This window comes from Delphinapterus leucas, chromosome 10, assembly GCF_059928025.1.
Source record: "Delphinapterus leucas isolate spDelLeu-1000000601 "Yukka" chromosome 10, BTC_Dleu_Yukka2, whole genome shotgun sequence".
Taxonomy (NCBI): domain Eukaryota; kingdom Metazoa; phylum Chordata; class Mammalia; order Artiodactyla; family Monodontidae; genus Delphinapterus; species Delphinapterus leucas.
In genome coordinates this window covers 103,035,111-103,055,308 of record NC_143138.1, presented here as the reverse complement: position 1 = coordinate 103,055,308, position 20,198 = coordinate 103,035,111, and the positions used below count along the sequence as shown (strand labels likewise).

Genomic DNA, 20,198 nt, shown 5'->3' with positions numbered 1-20,198 from the left:
TTCCTCAAGAACAGTTTCTTGAATATGTTTCTCTTGATCTGAAGACCTGTGAGCTACGGAAATGTTTTCTACTCTCCACAGCACAGAGCCAACAAACAGAGTTGACAAGCATATGACAACCGGAGCAGACCCTTCTTTTCAAAAGGGGAAAAACAGGAGTGACATAGCTACGACTGGGTCACAGCAATTTTGAAATCCAGTTAGGCACATGTTGTCAGTTTTCTGATAAGGGTCCAATCCTGCTCCTTGGGAATAGTTCTCTGCAGCTCCTGACTCCACCTTCTTGGCTGAAGGGTTTCTTCGGAGTAGTCCTTTCTTTTTCATGAGAAATAGCCATGTTTGCATTTGAATAGCCATCTTGGTCTGCTTCTTAGGAAGCTGGGAGTTCACAGGTCTCTTTTTATTTTTGTGCTCTGCCTTTTTCTGTGTTCTCTAGTTGTTTCTTTAAGCGTAGCATCTTGAATGGCTGCAGAGTGGGGTGGAATTACCATAATTCTTGGCGTCAGAGTCCATTTCCAACTTGCATTGCCCTGAATAGTCTATAAGTGGTGCTCACTGAGCATCTACTGTGCCCCAGCACTGTTGTAATCAAGGATATGGCAATGAATGAAACAGACAAAATCCCTACCCTTACAGAACTGCCATTCTAGTGGGGGAGAGGGACAGTAAGCAAGCAAGAAAGCAATATGAAGAAACAAGAAAGCAGGGAGGGAGATAGCAAGTGGATGTTTTATGTCTAGTGTGATAGGAAGGGGAACTTCAGTTTTATTTAGGGAAGGCCATTCTCACTGAGAAGATGACATTTAAGTCAAAACATGAAGAAAGTGAGGGAGTGGCCATACAGATATCTGAGGGAAGAACTGTCCGGATCGAAAGAAATACAACTGCAAAGGCTTTAGTTACACGTGTGCCTTCTCTTTTCTTAAACTAGTGTAGTCTGAGCAGACTGATCAGAGGGGATGTTAGAAGGAGATGAGGTCCGAGAAGTATCTAAGGGGTCAGGACTTTTTTGTTTTTGGCGGCTTGCGGGATCTTAATTCCCCAACCAGGGATCCAACATGGGCCCTTGGCAATGAAAGGGCAGAGTCCTAACCACTGGACTGCCAGGGAATTCCCAGGATAGGACCTTTTGTTTGTAAAGCCTTTAGTTTTTACTCTGACCTATGGGAATAGTTTGAGCAGGAGAATGACATGGTTTGACATTTTTATAGAATTACTCTGGCTACTGTGTTAAGACTGGATAGGGAATGAGGTGGGAGCAGGAAACCAAGGTTGTTGCCATAATCCAGGTGAGAAATGATGGCGGTTCAGAAAAGGGGGAGTCACATTCCGGATATCTTTTGAAGCTTGTGGATGAGGGGTCCGAGAGAAGGGGAGTTGAGTTAGTTTCCTAGAACTGCTGTCACAAATCATCACAAGTTTGGTAGTTAAAACAACAGTAATGGGCTTCCCTGGTGGCGCAGTGGTTGAGAGTCCTCCTGCCGATGCAGGGGACGCGGATTCGTGCCCCGGTCCGGGAAGATCCCACATGTCGCGGAGCGGCTGGGCCCGTGAGCCATGGCCACTGAGCCTGCGCGTCCGGAGCCTGTGCTCCGCAACGGGAGAGGCCACAACAGTGAGAGGCCCGCGTACCGCAAAAAAACCCAAAAACCAAAAAAAACAGAAATACGTTCTCTCAAATACAAAAGTCTAAACTCAACACCGTTTCTCCCCGCCCTTGCTGCTGGCATTCTTTGGGTTGTGGCTACTCACTCCAGCCGCTGACTCCGTCTCTACGTGGCCTTCTCTTCTCCGTGTCTCTTATAAGGACACTTGTCATTGGATTTAGGGCCCCCCCATGGTAATCCAGGATGGTCTCTCTCCAGAGCCTTAATTACGCCTTCAAATACCCTTTTTCCAAATCAGGTCACACCCACAGGTTCCAGGATGTGTAGGGGGGGTCACTATTCAACCCACTACGGGGATCAAGAATGATTCCAAAGTTTTTGTACCCAGCAACCAAAAGAATGAAGTTTGCATGAACCAATAAGAAAAGGCTATGAGAGGAGCATGTTTTTGAAGATGGAGCCAAAGTTCTGAGTAGATTCTAATGTGTGCAGGTGGAGCTGGAGCTGGGTAGGGTGCCCCGCCCTCCGCAGAGCTCTAGCGGGTTCAATTTCTTTGCTTCTCTTTTGGTGCTAAGTTCAGGGTCTGAGGCATCGGTGGGTGGGTCCAGCATGGCGCCACCCCGCTCCCGGCCGGGCCTCAAAGATGGCCGCATCCATTGGGGGCAGACATGTTTGGGCCACGTGACCCAGGCCCAGGCCCGAGGCGGCTGAACTTGACGCACGGTAGAGGCGGGGCTCCTCCCCCGCAGCCCTGGCGTCGAGCGTCTCGTGACAGGTACTTCCGCTCGGGGCGGCGGCGGTGGCGGAAGTGGGAGCGGAGCCGGAGTCTTGGCCATAAAGCCCGAGGCGGCGGCGGCGTTGGAAGCTTGGACAGGCCGAGGAGCCCGCCGGAATCGGAGCTCGGACTTTCCTTCGCTCCTGTCGACCCCTCGTCTCCTCCTCGGCGGAGCCCTCGCGACGCGCCCGGCCCGGAGCCCAGCGGAGCGGCCGCGGTAAGTGGCGGCCCGGCCCCATCCCCCTCCCGGCCCTAGGTCGCCGGTGCGCGCCGTCCGCGTCTTGGGCAGGCCCGGCCCGGCCTCTTGGGGAGCTCCGTGTCTTCGGGCCCGGCGTCAGGCCGGCCGAGCGTCCGCGGGGGTGTCAGAGGTCGTCGGGTGTGACCCCGGCTGGCGCCGCGCACGCCCGTTTCCCGGGGCGTCCGGCCCGAGACGGCCAGGGCGACCTGGCCTGGGCGGCCCGGCACTGGGGCGGCGGCCGAGGGCGGGGGCCGGCCGACCAGCGGCGGGGGCGCCGCCCACCCTGCTCCGGTGCCAGGCAGAGCCGCGTGCCCGCCGTCCGGTCCTACCGATGCGGATGAGGGTCCGGCCCCGACGCCGCGAGTCCGCGGGGACCCGGGTCACGTGTCCCGGGCTCCCTCGGGCGCCTCGGGCTCCCGCGACTGGGAGCTTTTTATCACAAAGACGTTACGCTGAGGCGTGGAAGAAGTTTCCAAACTTGCTCGGGGAGAGACGGTGGCTGGGTGCAGAGCTGTGTTTGGTTCGGACCGCGGCGGGGCCCGCTTAGGGCGTTCAGTTCAGGCTTCCCCGAAAGGAATGGTTCGCAAAACTGGGAAAATTGAAAATAACAGTAGCAAACATTGGAGCGGTTACTGCATGTTAGGCAGCGTGGCAATATTTCTGCACCGATTATTGTATTTAATTCTCAGAATAGACTTGTCAAGTACCATTATTGTGCCCACTTATAGATATGGAAATGGAAGATCGGAGAGGTTAAGTCATTTGCCCAGGGTCGGAGAACTAATAAGTTATGGAGCGGAGATTTGAGTCCAGGCGCCCAGACTCCAGAGCACTGTGCTCGGCCTCTGGATTGTACTGCTTTCTGATGCCCCTGAAGCTTGTGAAGTATCTTTTGCCACCTGGTATCTGCCTCTCTCCGCCTCCTTTCTTTCTAGTGATGTCATTTGGGAAGCCTTTTCTGGTGCCATTAGTTCTGCCTTAGAACCATAACATATTCCATTTGCAGTTGTGAGTTTTAACACACTTTTTTGTTTTTAAGTAGTGTAGTGCCCGTAAACTGGGAGCTCTAGTATCATAGCAGAGTACTCAATTGAGGTTTGAAAGTTTTTGTTACCTACGTCTTTTGTCAAATGAGCTGGGCTGGCAGTCCTGCCATGTGGTTCTTTCCTGTTGAAAATACTGTATCTTCTCTTTGGATTCCAAAAGAACAGGCTCTTGTCTCTTCCTTGTGACTGAAGCAGCTGACGGCCCGCATGACTTCTCATCCGTGGATTGATAAAGTCTTCTGTTGGTGTGCTTCCCTCTTCAGACTTAGAGTTTGTTCAGATTTGAGCCCAAGAACTGGAAAGTGAGTTGTGAGTACTTCTGAAGATCCTGTCCAAGCCCTGTTGTAGTCTGATTTCTTTTCTTTCTTTTTTAAACCTTGTTACCCAGCCTGATAGCCTTAAGTGGGCATTAAGTGTGGTAGCCTTAAGTATTGTTTGCATTTAGATGAGTGTAGCGATGAGTAGCGTTTCATCCATTCATCAGATGTTTTGCGTATCTGCCAGGTATCAGGCATTGCCTATTGACTCGGGGAGATAGGCCTGGTTCCTATCCTCAAGGAATTTAAAGATGGTGAGTGACCATGGCCAGGAATTCTCTTGTGGAATGGCTTGGTGGTAGAATTTGAGATTTTTTGTAAAGAGGAGTTATTTTTCATCTCAGCAAGTGCATTCAGAGTAATCCAGGCAGCACGGTGTTCTGGGTAACTTGAAAGCCTTGTTCATTTTAACAACAGCGTTTGATTTGGTTTGCTTTTGAAGAGAGTTCGTAGAAGATAATATCACAGTTTCTAAATTGGTCGTGTGTTTTGAAGGGTAATTTTCATCTCTAAACTTGTTTTACCTTTTGCTCTCCAGCATTTTTTGTTGTTCACTGAAGAGGGGGTTGGTGTCACTGTCACCTTACAGAGCGAATGTCCGCTTCGGGGGCTGTCTGAGCAGAGGTGCGCTTGGCAGGCTGGGGCTGCTGCTTTAGCCGACAGTGGAAGTTTCATGTGCCGCCTCCCAGTCTCAGTACCAGTATCATCCTAGATAAAACCCTCCGCCACCCCACGTCCCACAAGTCCTCTGGTTCCCCTTCTTTAAGAGGGGATGTGAGTTTTGCATTTGTGGTAGAATTTCAGGAGTAGACAAACAGAAGGGGGAGTGGAATGTAGAAGATACTCTAAAACAGCTTTATTTGGACAGTTTTTCAGGTAATTGTTAGCAGCCTCATGGCGCAGAAATATTTCTTGGTGCCAACCAGGCCTAACCCCTGCCCCAGACCCCATAAACAAAGAGCATTGCTTTATAGCACGGTGTGGCTTTGAATCCAGTTCCTGACCCCACCACCAGGCGAAGCAGAACGTTTTGGTGATTTGATTAGCTTTTAATAAATCTCCAAAGGGACCTGCCCTGAGAACATCCTTGCCCTTCGGTTTGGCGTTAGTCTTTCTATGCAAAGGTGTAGCAAGCCCAGACCACACACGTGGGAGAGCCCTTTTATGCACTATTTCTCTCTGAGATTTGATGTAAATGTTTACCATTATTACTGTCATGAGTTGTCTGGCTCTCCATCTACGTAATTCACATATGGCTAAGGAGGACTCACCAGGCTGTTGGTCTGGGAGTTGGAGTCCGGGTGTTCCGGGGAAGTCTGGAGGAGTCCTCCTGCATGAGGCCCAGACGGTGGTTCACCTGGCACTGATGTCATCCCTGAAGGAGGCTGGAGCTGGGGAAGTTAGCTCCCTCCACTTCGCTGCTCCTGGCTTTCTGCTGCTTCCTGTCTCCCCTGTAAGGTGGCGGTTGTATTCCCGGCACTTGTTCCTCTGCGTGATCACACCTGCGTCTGTGACTGCCGTCTGCTAGAGCTGTGTGCTTCTGTCTGCAGTTTGCTGCAGTGTGTTGATCTCTTCAGTTATTTGCTCTCGCGCCTTCCCTGTATTTTCTGCTTTTTCCTTCCCGCATATGGCATTAAACACAGAAAAATAGTTTGCACTTATATTTTAAAACTTGTTAATGGCGGTGTGGTTAGTGTGATTTGTGAATCAAAAGTAAAAGTGATGCGGTGCGGGAAATCAGAACAGGCTTTTTAGCACCGTCTCCGACTAGTTTCAATTTTAGTACTCCAGGCTGTGATTTCAAAAACAATTTAAGAATAGCTACTTGCAGAATGTCTCCATGGGGGAGGAAGAGAGCTTGGGAGTTGGTTCCATTGGTGACATGCAGTATTGGCCTTGTTCATCTCCCTGAAGATGCAGGGCTTAATGCAGGGGGAATCTCAGGCCTCGCCCGGGGCTCTCTGTTTTGGTGATGTCGTCACTGCCCCGGAGATCAGTCTCACTGATTCTGTTGTCCATATCCTGGTTGTCTAGGACTGCTTGCTGTCCGCACAGAGCACGTTTGAGCAAGCCCATCAAGGGAGGCAGAGACCTTGCTTGGCTCTCAAGTGGCCTTGCGTGCGTGCCCGTCCCCAGGTGCAGGGAAGCGCCTTCTCTGGTCTCCCCACCCTCTCACAGCTAAGAGGGCTTGCTCTTATTACTGCCTTTCCTGGACTTAAGCTCAGCTCAGTTAGGGAATACTTTAAAATTTCCATTGTGAAGTAAAAAGTTACATCATTGGTTTCCAATCTTGGTATGCAGTTTTAATTTTAAAAATTTATTACCGTTTGAGTTGTTCTGAGAGTACACAACAAAGCTACTATGAATTAACCTTTAAAAAACCTGATTGGAACAACACAGACTTTATGAAAAATAATGCCTCTTACATGTGCTATTCAGCCAGGCTACCAACAGTTCTCTGTGTACTTACAGGCCAGGGGCCCCAGAAATAACTCTGGGTCGTTTGGGCAGCCCATAGGTTAAGAGCCACGTTAAAGTCCTCCAACCTGTCCTGTTTAGTTGATGGTTGTTAAAGAACGTTCTTTTTTTTTTTTATTTATTTTAGGCTGTATTGGTTCTTCATTGCTGTGTGCGGGCTTTCTCTAGTTGTGGTGAGCCGGGGCTACTCTTTGTTGCAGTGCACGGGCTTCTCATTGCGGTGGCTTCTCTTGTTGCGGAGCACGGGCTCTAGGCATGCAGGCTTCAGTAGTTGTGGTGCACGGGCTTAGTTGCTCCGTGGCATGTGGGATCTTCCCGGCCCAGGGCTCGAACCCGTGTCCCCTGCATTGGCAGGCGGATTCTTAACCACTGCGCCACCAGGGAAGTCTGCATTCATGTTTTGTAGAAGCTTTTCCTACATGGTATTTGTCTTTCAGTGTTTTTTAATGTTTGCCTAGTGCTTAACAGTTCACATAGGATTTCAGCTCGTGTTCCCAGCAGCCCTGCAGGCTTAAGAGGGTGGCCGAGCCTGGGTGCTCAGGTGGCCCGGCTACACTAATGCTAGTCCGGGTCTCCTGAAACACAGCTGAGGCTCTTTCTGATGCACCAGCCTGGCTTTTTGATTATTCATGATTGCTGTAAAGCACTCAGCATTTGACTCCTTATAAAAACGTATCTTTCTTCCACTGTTTTTTATTTAAAATGACATTTCTCTTTTGCTGATTATTAAATAAGTCATTTCTTTAAAAAAAAAAAAAAAGTTAGGAAAATTCAGAAGTAAAAAGAAGAAAAATTCAGTTCACTACTCTGAGGCAGACCGGAGTGTTAACTGGTTGTTTAACTCTTATGAATGTATACTTTAATGAGATTCAATTTTTAAAAGTATGGTATGAGAGATTAACTTTGGAGGGCCCTGGATATTCTTTGCATCCTTTGACTTGTGGGACCCCTCTAGATAAACACTCAGTGGTGGGAAGCTGGGATCCGGAGACTAGCTGTATTTTTCAAATGTTTAGTGGCAACAGGTGAAGAACCTGATGCATTCAGTACCATAATGAGGTTTTTTTGCCGTGGTGACAATGGATCAGTAGGTTGTTGCAACTTGTCATTTCTACATTTTAGTGAACTGTGAATTTGCAGTAGGGCATATGAAAAGCGTACAGATAAAAGAACAACTTCGAGAGTTTTCATAAACTCAGAAATAAGCCCCCTTGTGCCTCCTTCAGGTCATTGTCATCCCCTCCTGCTGCTTTTTAAAAAACTGTTCTAGTTTTCCATTTACCTTTTTTTTTTTTTAATATTCATTTATTTATTTAGGCTGCACTCAGTCTTAGTTGTGGCATGCGGGCTCTTAGTCATGGCATGCATGCAGGATCTAGATCCCCAACCAGGGATCGAACCCTGGACCCCTGCATCGGGAACTTGGAGTCTTACCCACTGTACCACCAGGGAAGTCCCTCCTCCTGCTGATTTTTAACACTGTAGTTTAATTTTGTCTGGCTCGATTTTGTGTAAATCATACACTGTGTATCCTTTTGTATCTGTTTCTTTGAGTCATTGTTGCCTGTGAGATTTTCTGTTGGGTGCAGTGGTAACTCCATTTTCATTGCTCAGTAGTATTTGATTATATGATACACCGTAGTGTTTTTATTAACTTATTGATGGGCATTTGGGTAGCTTGTAGTTTGTGGCTGGTAAAAATAATGATGTATCGGGACTTCCCTGGTGATTCAGTGGTTAAGATTCCACGATTCCACTGCAGGGGGCACGGGTTCAACCCCTGGTCAGGGAAGTCCCACATGCCATGCGGTGCGACCAAAAAAAAAAAAAAATGCTGTATGGATATTCTTGGGTTTGTCTTTTGATGACTGTATGCACACATTTCCATAAGTTAATACTGAGGAGTGGAAAGTTTTAGCGTGTGTATCTGTATATTGCTAGGGCTGCTATAACAAATACCACAGACTGGGTGGCTTAAACAACAGAAATTCATTTTCTCATGATTCTGGAGCCTAGAAGTCCGAGATCGAGGTGTTGGCAGGGTTGGTTTCTTTAGAGGCCTCTTTCCTTGGCTTGTAGGTGAACGTCTTCTCCTTGTGACCTCATATGGTCTTTTCTCTATAGGGGTCCGTGTCCTAACCTCCTCTTACAAGGACACCAGTCTGATGAGGGCCCACCCTCATGACCTCGTTTAACTTTAATCACCCCTTTGAGAGCTCCGTCTCCAAATACAGTCATATTTTGACATTTTGAGGTACCAGGGGGTAGGACTTCATAAATTCTTGGGGGGGTGGGGTGGGGGACAAAATTCATTCCGTAACGGTATATGCTGCACCTCGGTAGACGCTGCCAGCTTTCCGAAGCTGTATACTGCTTTACCCTCCCATCAGCGGTATGTGAGAGTTCCAGATATTCCACGTCTTTGCTGACGCTTATTTTCATTTTGCCCTTGTGGTGCTAGCATCGTATCTCCCTCCAGTACCAGCATGGGGAATCCTTGAGGGGGTGGGGAGGTTGTTTCTGGAGCCATATGTGTCATAACTTGAGACTGCCTCTTGTAAATGCTTTTTAAATCCGTTGGGGATAGAAAAGCAGAATGACTTCAGTCTAGTGAACAGTTAGCCCCCCTTAGTTGCCCTTATGGGTTAGTTTTTGCATTTATAATCTGGACTCATTCCTGGGGATGGAATTGGCTTCAAAGTGTCACCCGTAGGGCGTAAATCAAGCCACGGTAGAGAGTGCTTTCACTGAAGTTCTTCTTCCGTCTGACACTTGGATTCCCTCATACACGTGCTAGGACTAGGTCTGTTTTGCATGTTCTGACTGACCATTTAGGTATTAGTTGGTGTTTGACCAGCCGCCTTCTGGCTGCGTGATCTTGAGCTTTGTGCATCCACTGTAGACCTCGGTTTGATTGGAATAATATTACATGCCCCTGCCCTTCCCCCACTCGAATCTCGAGGGCAGGGATGAATCATTATTCTAGCATGGATCTTGAAATATTACTCAGTGAACTTAAAAATATTTTTCCAGTTCTCACTTTGGACACTGTTTTACTATCTGTAGCATGTAAGTTTTGCTTCTGGGCCACTGATTAATATGGATAGCCTTCCTGAATGATAAATTATGTGTTCTGTGTTCATTTGACACAGTTTTATTGTCTACTGTAAGAAAATACTGCTGACAGCTGTGGGGAGTAACAAATAAAAAACACTGGAGGTTTAGGAATAATTGTAAAAACAAGACAGGTGAGAGTCACAAAAATGCTGGAAGTGTTCAATGACTGGGTTAGGTGGTGCTGAGTAGATTTTGGATGAATTGATATGGAGGAGAGACTTGGGAAAGCCATTGTAGTTGGAGGGAATGGCATAGCAAACGAATCGAGGTGGGGGAACGTAGGGCAGATGGAGGGACTATGGTACCTCAAATTGGGGAATGGCAGTATGTATGGGGGCCAGACTGTGGTGGGGAGGGGACGAACTCCAGTGCCATGTTGAAGGAGTTATGTTTAACAAAGTGGTACTTCACTGGGTGGTGCTAGGATAGGGCGTAATCCTTTCACTTGATCGTCACAATCCTGTTGGGTAAGACTGATGCTGTCCCAGTTATGGATTTATAGTTTACCTAAAGAAACACACATTAAGGGATGAGTGGGGCTAGGACTGAAATACAGGTGGCATGCTTAAACCTTCAGAGAGGTACTTGCTCAGAAATGCCTTTAACACAGGTTAAAAGTAAGAGCTGGTTTGGGGGGATGGGCTGGAGAAAGAGAGCAGTTAGCTTGGTTTTCTTCTTGAGCCACTCAGCCCATGTGGACACTTCTTACCAGTTTATGGGCAATGTTTTATTGGCTAAATGCCTGAGATAATCTAGGGTTCATATCAGACGTTCAAACTATTGAAAAATAGTTGTGTGTAACTCTCGTTTTCCATTCTGTCTTACCAACAAATAAAAAAAAAGGCACTGTCATCGTGGTCTGTTAATACAGACTCTTAGCTCTTGGTTTGGCACCTGCATTTAGAACAGTGGGAGCATCATAGTCAAGAATCTGTTGATCCAGGGGCTGCAAAGTCCTCGTAACAAGAATTGCTTTCCAAGGAACTTGATTCTTTGAGAAGGTGGGCTTAGTTTTTCCCCTCCCCACACATGAATCTGATACCTTGAACAGAGTATATATATACACACAGACAGATAATCTCTTTACTTTTTGTAGAGCTTAATGGTTACCCTGTTGATGCTTCACTTCCAAGTTCAAACTAAGCAGCAGCATTTGCCTTGTCAGAATATTTTTTCAGATGCAAGAGCAGCCTGAAAGAACATGCTCAGTATCCCGACTAGCGCTCCATATTCCAGGTTGGCAGATGTGTCTTTAACCCCAAGAATGCTGAGAAGAATAGCACCTTCTTTTTTTCTTTTTTCTTTTTTTTTCTTTTTTTTTTTTTTGTGGTACGTGGGCCTCTCACTGCTGTGGCCTCTCCCGTTGCGGAGCACAGGCTCCGGACGCGCAGGCTCAGCGGCCACGGCTCACGGGCCCAGCTGCTCCACGGCATGTGGGATCCTCCCGGACCGGGGCACGAACCTGTGTCCCCTGCATCGGCAGGGAAGCCCTCTTTTTTTTTTTTGTTTAAAGACAAGTACTTTTTTTTTTTTTTAATTAATTTATTTTTAGCTGTGTTGGGACTTTGTTGCTGTGCGCCGGCTTTCTCTAGTTGCGGTGAGCGGGGACTACTCTTCGTCGCTGTGTGCGGGCCTCTCATTGCCGGGGCTTTCTTGCGGAGCACGGGCTCTAGGCGCACGAGCTTCAGTAGTTGTGGCTCACGGGCTCTAGAGCTCAGGCTCAGTAGTAGTGGCGCACGGGCTTAGTTGCTCCGCGGGCCTGTGGGATCTTCCCGGACCAGGGCTCGAACTCGTGTCCCCTGCATTGGCAGGCAGATTTTTAACCCCTGCGCCACCAGGGAAGCCCAGAATAGCACCTTATGGAAGAGAATAGCCTTTGTAAACTTTAGTGATCTTTTTAAAGTGTTCTTTTAAAGTGTTTTTGCAAAGAGGGATGCTTTGACTAGTCTGTTTCTTTTGAAATGTAAATTTCCAGGTAGTGAGTTTTCCAGCAGCATCTGACTGAATTGGCTGGGTTTTCCTGTAGTAACAAATAATCTCAAAATGGCCAGCGTGGGGGCTTCCCTGGTGGCGCAGTGGTTGAGAGTCCGCCTGCCGATACAGGGGACGCGGGTTCCTGCCCCGGTTCGGGAAGATCCCACATGCCACAGAGCGGCTGGGCCCATGAGCCATGGCCGCTGAGCCTGCACATCTGGAGCCTGTGCTCCGCAACGGGAGAGGCCACGACAGTGAGAGGTGAGAGGCCCACGTACAGCTAAAAAAAAAAAAAGGCCAGCATGTCCAGTATGGACTTTCCAGGGGCTCTGTGTCATCCTTACTCCAGCTGAAGAAGCAGCCGCAACAGTGTGGGACGCTGTTGGCTGTCTTGGCAAAGTAAAGGAGAACTGCTGGAGGGTCTTGCTCCCGTGACTAAGTGTTCCAGCCCAGAGATGACATGTCACTTCTGCTCACAGCTCACTGGTTAGAGTGAGTCACACTGCACAAGGGATCAAGAGGCACTTGACTTGGAAAGCACAGAGTTGGAAATATTGGAGAAATGGTGCTAGTTTTACAGTGGCTGGCTTCCGTGGGTAATAGCTGTTGGGGGAAGGTGCCTCATTTGCAGATTCTTGTTCCATTAGCCAATAATTTAAATGCAAAAAAGAATACCAAGTTGCCCATAAATCTTCTCTCACAAATCAGCTTCCTATCGTAAGAAATTTATTTCTTTTAAATGATAAGTGGGATAATGTCAATTCGATTTGCACGAAGTAGGCGTGAAAGGAACGTTTGAGTGTGAGCCCTCCCTTGCCTTCTACATTTTCAGTACCCTCGCCCAGCCCCCCCCCCCCCATCCTTCTTGTGAAGTGCTACCGGATAGTCTTGAAGTGGTCCTTAGGTCCCATTCCTTCCCTGGCGCAGAACCCTATGTTTTTCTACACAAACTGTCTCCAGCTTGTCTTCCTGGCTTTGTCCTTTTGATGCAGACCCTGTGTTGCCCTGACTTGCTGTATTTAACCTTTTCCTGACCACACTTTGTTCCCTGCTTCCTACAGTTCGGTTCCTGCCACTCCCCTTCATCTCCATGTTCTGTCTGTCGGCGTCCTGCCTTGCTCAGGCACCACCAGCTTCATTTCCTAAGTTTTTCCCATCATATTCCCACCTTTCACTGAATCCCTGGGACCTGTATATGTGTGTCTTAAACACGTGTTATAGATGTTCTACCTACTCTAGGAGAGGGTCTTAGGGTAAATCCCAGACTTATTTATTTAAACCAATAAGCCTTTTGTGGTGGGTGGGCACCGTGCAGCTTGCAGGATCTCAGTTCCCGGACCAGGGATTGAACCCGGGCCGCGGCAGTGAAAGCCCTGAGTCCTAACCACGAGGCAACCAGGGAACTCCCAGATCCTAGACTAATTTATGTTTTCCCTCCAAAGGTAACCATATGAAAGAAAGAACTAAAAATACGTTCCCCGAGTGGCTTTTGATAGATACATACACACACACACATCTGTTGTGCTCCCTGCTGAAAATTCCTCACCTTGTTTGAAATTGGTGGACCAGAAGCTGGAAGATTGTAGAGGCTTCCTTAAGCAGGGCCACGGGATGGATCTCAATGGAGTTGCTAAGCTTCAGTTTCCACTGCTGGAAAATGAGAGTACACTGGTCCCCCCTTATCCCCAGTTTCGCTTTCTGCAGTTTCGGTTACCTGCGGTCAACCGTGGTCCAAAAATATTAAATGGAGAATTCCAGAAGTAAACAATTGGTAATGTTCAATTGCGTGCTGTTCTGAGTAGCATGATGAAATCTCGCCCCTCCCCACCTGGAATCCCCAACTGTCCACGTTCTCCGCTCCAGACGTCCAGGCCTTGACACCGCCATGGCCCCACCAGCTGGGATCGCTCCAGGCCATGGTCCGCCTTTAGATGTGTAGTCAGAAGGCCGGCAGTGGCACAACGCCATTTTATCCTCTCACGTCACAAGGAGAGGTGGGGTGAGTACAGTACAGTAAGATATTTTGAGAGAAACCACATTCATATTTTATTACAGTGTATTGTTATAATTGTTCTGTTTTGTTATTAGTTATTGCTGTTAATCTCTTTGCTTGCCTGAGTGAAAGTTAAACTTTATCATAGGTGTGTATGTATAGGAAGAACAAAATGAACAGGGTTGGGAGCTATGTGTGGTTTCAGGCATCCACTGGGGTTTGCCCGTATCTCCCATGGATCGGGGGGACTAAGTGCCCGCAGGATCCTTCCTATTCTAATTTTCTTCGGCTCTTGCTCATACCGCAGTGGCGTTTGCAGTATCCTAATTGGCAAGATGACATCATGGAAACGTAAAGGACCCTTTCAGCCACGGAGAAGCTGTCACCTATGTGGAGCCCTGCTCATTCACTTCTTTAGAGGAGCGGGGGGGACCTCACTGCTAGGTGGCTAGATTTTTCCTAGAATGACTTGTTTCTGAATTACAGAAGCAGTGTAGAAGTCTTAAAGTGAATGGTTCTCTGTCATCCTTCCGATAGTTGGTGACCGTACTTCCAGACTTACCTTTTTCTGTTTAAAGGGGGTCATACAGTGCACACTCTGTGTCTCTTGCTCGTTAAAGACTTCACTCAGCACCCATCCGTGTCAGTGCCTGCTGTCGCTCGTGGCTGTGTGCTGCTGCTGCTGGCGTAGGCTAACGGTCCTCTCAATGAACACTTCGGGGACTTCTACCTTTTCTCTGTCACAAAATTATTTACTGTTTATCTTTGTCCAGTTACCTGGTAGTTTCCCTGAGATATAGTGGTCATACGTACGTAAAATTTGGTACTCATTACTATAGTACCCCCAGGAAGGTTGCGTACTTAATATTTGTAGTTGGAGAATTCTATTTATATAGTTGCCAATTGTCAATTTTCTTAGTGTTTGCCAGTTTAACTAGTGGGGAAAATTTAAATGGTGCCTCATTGTTTAACATTTCCATTTCTTTGATAAATGGATTAAACTTAAAAGATTAGCCATTTTTCTTTTGTGAATTGGCTTTTGTTCTTGAAAGCTCAGGTGAGGGTTTTTAAAAAACCGTATAGCGGGGCTTCCCTGGTGGCGCAGTGGTTGAGAGTCCGCCTGCCGATGCGGGGGACACGGGTTCGTGCCCCGGTCCGGGAGGATCCCACGTGCCGCGGAGCGGCTGGGCCCATGAGCCATGGCCGCTGAGCCTGCACGTCCGGAGCCTGTGCTCCGCAACGGGAGAGGCCACAGCAGTGAGAGGCCCGCGTACCTCCAAAACAAACAAACAAACAAACAAAATATATATAGCAAGGGATTTCCATGTTGGCACAGTGGTTAAGAATCCGCCTGCCAATGCGGGGGACATGGGTTTGAGCCCTGGTCCGGGAAGATCCCACATGACGCGGAGCAGCTAAGCTCGTGCTCCGCAACAAGAGAAGCCAGTGCAATGAGAAGCCCGCGCACCGCAAGTAGAGAAAGCCTGTGTGCAGCAACGAAGATCCAACACAGCCAGAAATAAAAGATAAATAAATTTATTAAAAATAAAAACAGGACTTCCCTGGTGGCACAGTGGTTGAGAGTCCGCCTGCTGGTGCAGGGGATGGTCCAGGAAGATCCCACATGCCGCGGAGTGGCAGGGCCCGTGAGCCATGGCCGCTGAGCCTGCATGTCCGGAGCCTGTGCTCCGCAACGAGAGAGGCCACAACAGTGAGAGGCCCACATACCGCAAAAAAAACCCCAAAAAACATATATATGTATCAAGAATATTTCTTATACAGTAAGAATATTTTTTGTATAGGAAGAATATCAACGCTTTTTCATGTCGCAGTGTTCCTGGCTTGTTTCTTTTGGCTTGGTTTGGTTGATGCTGTGTTTTTGTAGTATAAAAACTTTTCTGTAGTCATGTGTGTCAATTTGTTTTGTTTTCTGGGTTTCATATTATACTTAGGCCTTCTCCTTTCCTAGGACAATAAAAACAATGGTTATTTTTTTCCTAGTACTTAGCACGTTTGGAATTCTTCTGTATGATGTGATGTCAGACTCTTTTTTTCCAAATGCATAGTTGCCTCAGTATTTCATTGTATTGTCATCTTTTCCTCACTGACTAGAAATTTTTTTTTATCACACACACTGATTTCTCATCTACTTGTGTCTTTTGTGAATGCTTCTGTTCCATTCTTTGTTTCTGGGACAGTGCCGCTGTCTTCCTGGCTTCTCTGCCTCATGATACGTTTTCATAAATTAGGCAGTTTTCCTTCTTTCACAGAACTCTGTTGAAGCTGTGCTCAAAGACCTGTTTGCTTCTGATTAAATTGGTGCTCCTCCTGCGCTTGTCCTGTTTTCTTGATCAGTTTGTCAGGCAGATGCATTTGTCAGGAACTTTAGAGGAAGCCTTGATGCCCTGGTAGGGGGAAGGAGCTACCTCCAGTCCACCTGCCATGTGTCTGGGACAAACACCGTATACTTGCTTGTCTAGTCAGCAGGTTTTGTGGAGCACCTACCACGCCACAAGCTCCCGTACAGAAGGGCTTGTACAAACAGTAGAAATCCTGTACTGAGCCCCGGAGAGCCTTGGGTTTGGGCGGCAATGTACGTATCTGTTCATCCTTGTATGTATCCCTGTTGCCTTGTGTAATGGGTTGGAAAGCAAGTATTGGGTTTTAAACTGTGTTCATGATGCTTTTAAGCATTTCATGTTTTGCCATCTCTGGTCTTTTCTTGCAGTATTTGAGCACACACAGTTACTTCATAATTGGCACTCTGGATGGATTTTTTTGTTAAATTTTATTTATTTTTTGGCCATGCCATACTGCGTGGTGTGCTGGATCTTAGTTCCCCAACCAGGGATAGTACCCGTGCTCTCTGCAGTGGACGTGTGGAGTCGTAACCACTGGACCGGCAGTCCCCTGGACGGGTTTTTATTGTTAACTGTTCTTGTCTAACTTTGACAAGTTAGATTTCTCTGTCTTTCTTAGTGGAGGGTTGTTCATAGCAGATTCCATAAGAATGTGCCAGGCTTGGCATGCATTAAAATGTTTCTTTTTACTAATTAATTTTCACAGATAAACAGTAGACCATTGGACCAGTCTTTATTTTCAGGGCTTTTGAGGAAATGTTAGCCGTCTGAATTGCGAAAAACAATTACCTTTTTGACAGAAAAAGTACACTGGGTCAACCAGTTCTTTCTTTTTTCTCTTGCTTGTTATCTTCTAAAGGTGTAGCTCGTCATTTGTGCATGTTGTGATATGAAGTCCTGTCCGTGGTCTCCTGTGTTGCAGGTACCCACGGTCTGCGAGGGGAGGAGGGTGAAGCCTGGTGCCCAGGACCCCTGTTAGCCCAGTGGAGAGGCGAGGCTGCGTAATCAAGAGCCCTGGGGGTGGGGGCAGGTCAGGGCGGGAGAGGAGGAGCTCATGTGGGCCGGTCCTGCCATGTACCCCCCTCTCTGGGCACACAGTCAACCAATAACTTCACCTGTAGCTGTTCACAGGCCAGAATCAAACACTGTGTGTCCGAATCTGAGAACTAAGTTGGTTTTTGGCTTCCTGTCTCCGTGGTGCAGGGGTGGAAGTGCGGTCTGTAGACGCCTGAGCTTGAAAAGGCTACGCCCGGCCGGTGCCATGCTAGGGAAGTGCCCAGTGGGGAGGCGGCTCCTGTCCTGGGGGGGGGGGCCTCCTTTTGGCTGTGTGACACTTGAAGAGCTACCTACAGAGGGGATGATGTCATATGAAAACCGATTTGATAGGAGGCTTCCGGACAGGTGAGCAGGCGATGATGCACTTGATCAGTCCAGAAGGAAACTGGAAAACAGTCTGTGTCTCCTCTCAATCCCTCCTACCTAGACATGACCGTGAACCCTTTCATTGCTTGGTTTTGACTTTCAAAACTGACATTTCATAGGCTTCAACCTAATAATGGAAGCATAATTGGTTCTGTACCCCTTTAAAAAAAAAAAATCTAACTACATTTTAGAAGGTCCATTAATAATACATGTAAGTCTGTCTGGTATGTATTTAATGTATTCTGAATATGTATTTTGAAGTAGGGGCAGGGTATTTTCCCTACTTGGGTCATTTTTTGGCTGAGAGAAGTACACGGAGGGGAGGAGAGAAGTGGACCCGTGACCTTCCAAACATGTTGACGTGGCGGAACGTGGAAGCAGGCTGTGAGATTCCGGGCCTGATTGACTGAGGTGGTGGTGGGCCTTGAAAACGCGAGGCGGGAGGATCGGGACTGCGTGCAGTGCGAGAGCGGGCCTGGTGTGCAGCACTGTGCACGTGACTTCAGGGGCGCTGGGCTTTGCGCTTTTCAGCTGTGTTATTTGAGAGCCCAGGTAGCAAGTACGTGATGGGACTGAAAGCAGGTTTGCGGTACTCTTATTTTCCCATTAATCCCATTTTGTCATGGCAGCCTATCCATACTTACATGTCGAAAGGGAAAGGACAAGAAAACGCAGAGGAGATCATTCTGGGTGAAAGGATTTGCAGCTGAAATAGCTGGGGCGTGAAGCGCCTGACGATGGCTGTGGCTGTGAAAGCAGGAGAGCTTGTTGGGCAGGTGTTGGGTAGCTGGGGGCTGGGCGGGGCACGTGCAGTGGAGTCGGATGGAAGGGAGCAGGGCAAAGTGCTCCCGCAGAAAGGAGGGACCAAAGATGCCCAGGCAGTGCTGTGTGCTGCTCTGCCCTTGTCTGTATCAGCTTCCGGTGACGCGGAGAGGTTCCCAGCTTCCCCTTGCTGCTCATCGGTGATGATGTCACGCTCAGGGCCCCTGAGGGCCAGCTCTTGGTGCAGTTTTCCTGTTATTGTTGGAGGAACTTGTTTGGTAGGAATTGCTGGGTGTTAGCACATTGGTTTTTCACGTCGTATCCTCCGGCTTACCCACTGGTACAAATTAATTGCCTCAAAACTGGCGTTTTATTTTTTTTAATTTATTTATTTTATTTATTTAGTTTTGGCTGTTCTGGGTCTTCGTTGTGGTGCGTGGGCTTCTCATTGAGGTGGCTTCTCTTGTTGGGGAGCACGGGCTCCGTGTGCAGGCTTCAGTAGTTGTGGCATGCGGGCTCAGTAGTTACGGCTCGCGGGCTCTTGGTGCGTGGGGTTCAGTAGTTGTGGCGCACGGGCTTAGTTGGTCCGCCGCATGTGGCATGTTGCGGACCAGGACTTGAACTGGTATCCCCTGCATTGGCAGGCGGATTCTTAACCACTGTGCCACCAGGGAAGCCCAAAGGCATGTTTTAGAGAAGGTTCCTGGAGTGAGAGCTAAGTAGTTCTCCTGCACAGAGCATTCTTTGTATTTTTTCTTATGTATGCTTCCAGAAAGATGTTTCTATTAAGATAAAAGAAGATAAATATTCTAGCAAATGTCCAGGCTCCTAATGTGGTTAGGGTTAGGGCACGGAGCTGGAAGTGTTAACTTCAGCTGCAGCCGCAGGCGCTCGGAAGCTGTCCCGGGAGTAAAGACTCCAGAAGCAGATTCTTTGTCATGCTCCTTGTCAGCCACCTCTTAATAACTACGTTCCACCCTAGTGCTTTGCACAGTACTTAAACCCTGGAGCAACTAGGCTGACGCGGGGGTCTGCGCTGTGAGATGAGATGATCTTTGCCTGTTGCCACACACTGTCTCTCTCGCTGTGCTCTTCTGTGGTCACGAGATGCTTAAGGAAGGAGTTACATTCAGGGAGGAGTGACGCGTCCTGATCCTTTACCAAAACTGGAAAACAAACCATACCTTACATTGAAAGAATATGCATGTCCCTGGCATTTTCTGCTGAGAGAACTAGCAGTGATTCAAGGGCTTGAATGAGTTTGGTCAAGGTCTAAAAATTGGACTGAGTTACTGATATTTAAATTAAAAGACTGTAGACCACAGTGATGTCACACAAAATGACAGAGTAGGAAGCTTTAGTGGCCGGTTCCTCTACCAGGTCAGCCGTTGAGCTGGAAAGAGGGGTTGGAATCAGCTGTTTTGGAACTCTGGGACCTGACTCGATGAAGCCTTCCTGAGGGGATAGTCTGCTGGTCTTTGCTAAGCGAGTGGTGGGCTCACAAGTGGACAGTTCTAGCCCTGAACAGGCAACAGTCAGCAATCCTTGGAGAGCAGGAGAATCAGATTTCCAGAATTCCACACTATAAAATACTCAGTGTGTCCATTTCTTAACAAAAAATATTACGGAACATAACCAAGAAACAGGAACATGTGGCCCATTCACAGGGAAAAAAAGAAAAAAGAATTTGACAGAAACCATCCCAGAGGAGGCACAGATGTTGGGATTACTAGTCAGACATTAAATCAACTGTCTTAAATCTGCTCAAGGAGCCAAAGGAAACCATGGGCAAAGAAGTAAAGGAAATTGGGAATACGGTGTCTGAACAAAATGAGGGTATCAAGAAAGAGTAATTATAAAAAGGAACCAAACAATTCTGGAACAGAAAAGTGTAGTAACTGAAAGAAGAAACTTACTGGAAGGGTTTAAGAGTGATGTGAGCCGAAGAATGAACCAGCAAGTTGCACGTTAAGACAACTGAAGTTATTCAGTGTGAGGAACCGAAAGAAAAGAATGGCGAGAAAGGAACGCAGCCTGAGTGTAAATGGATTAAACTCTCCTGTTCGAACTTGCAGTAATGAGGGAAGTAAGAGGCAGCCACGGGCCAGT

General features: G+C 47.8%; 1 protein-coding gene across 3 annotated transcripts in view; it reads left to right on the top strand.

Moving 5' to 3' along the window:
* Positions 1 to 2,403: 2,403 nt before the first annotated feature.
* Positions 2,404 to 20,198, top strand: part of RAB7A (RAB7A, member RAS oncogene family) — a 69,948-nt gene continuing 52,153 nt past the window's right edge. For 2 of the 3 annotated variants that reach the window (XM_022562532.2, XM_089919820.1), the window contains exon 1: positions 2,404 to 2,599. The gene's annotated coding sequence lies outside the window, so the exon portion shown is untranslated. Of the gene's footprint in view, positions 2,600 to 3,826; positions 3,969 to 20,198 lie in introns of all 3 variants that reach the window. The other variant, XM_022562533.3, reaches the window with a different exon arrangement.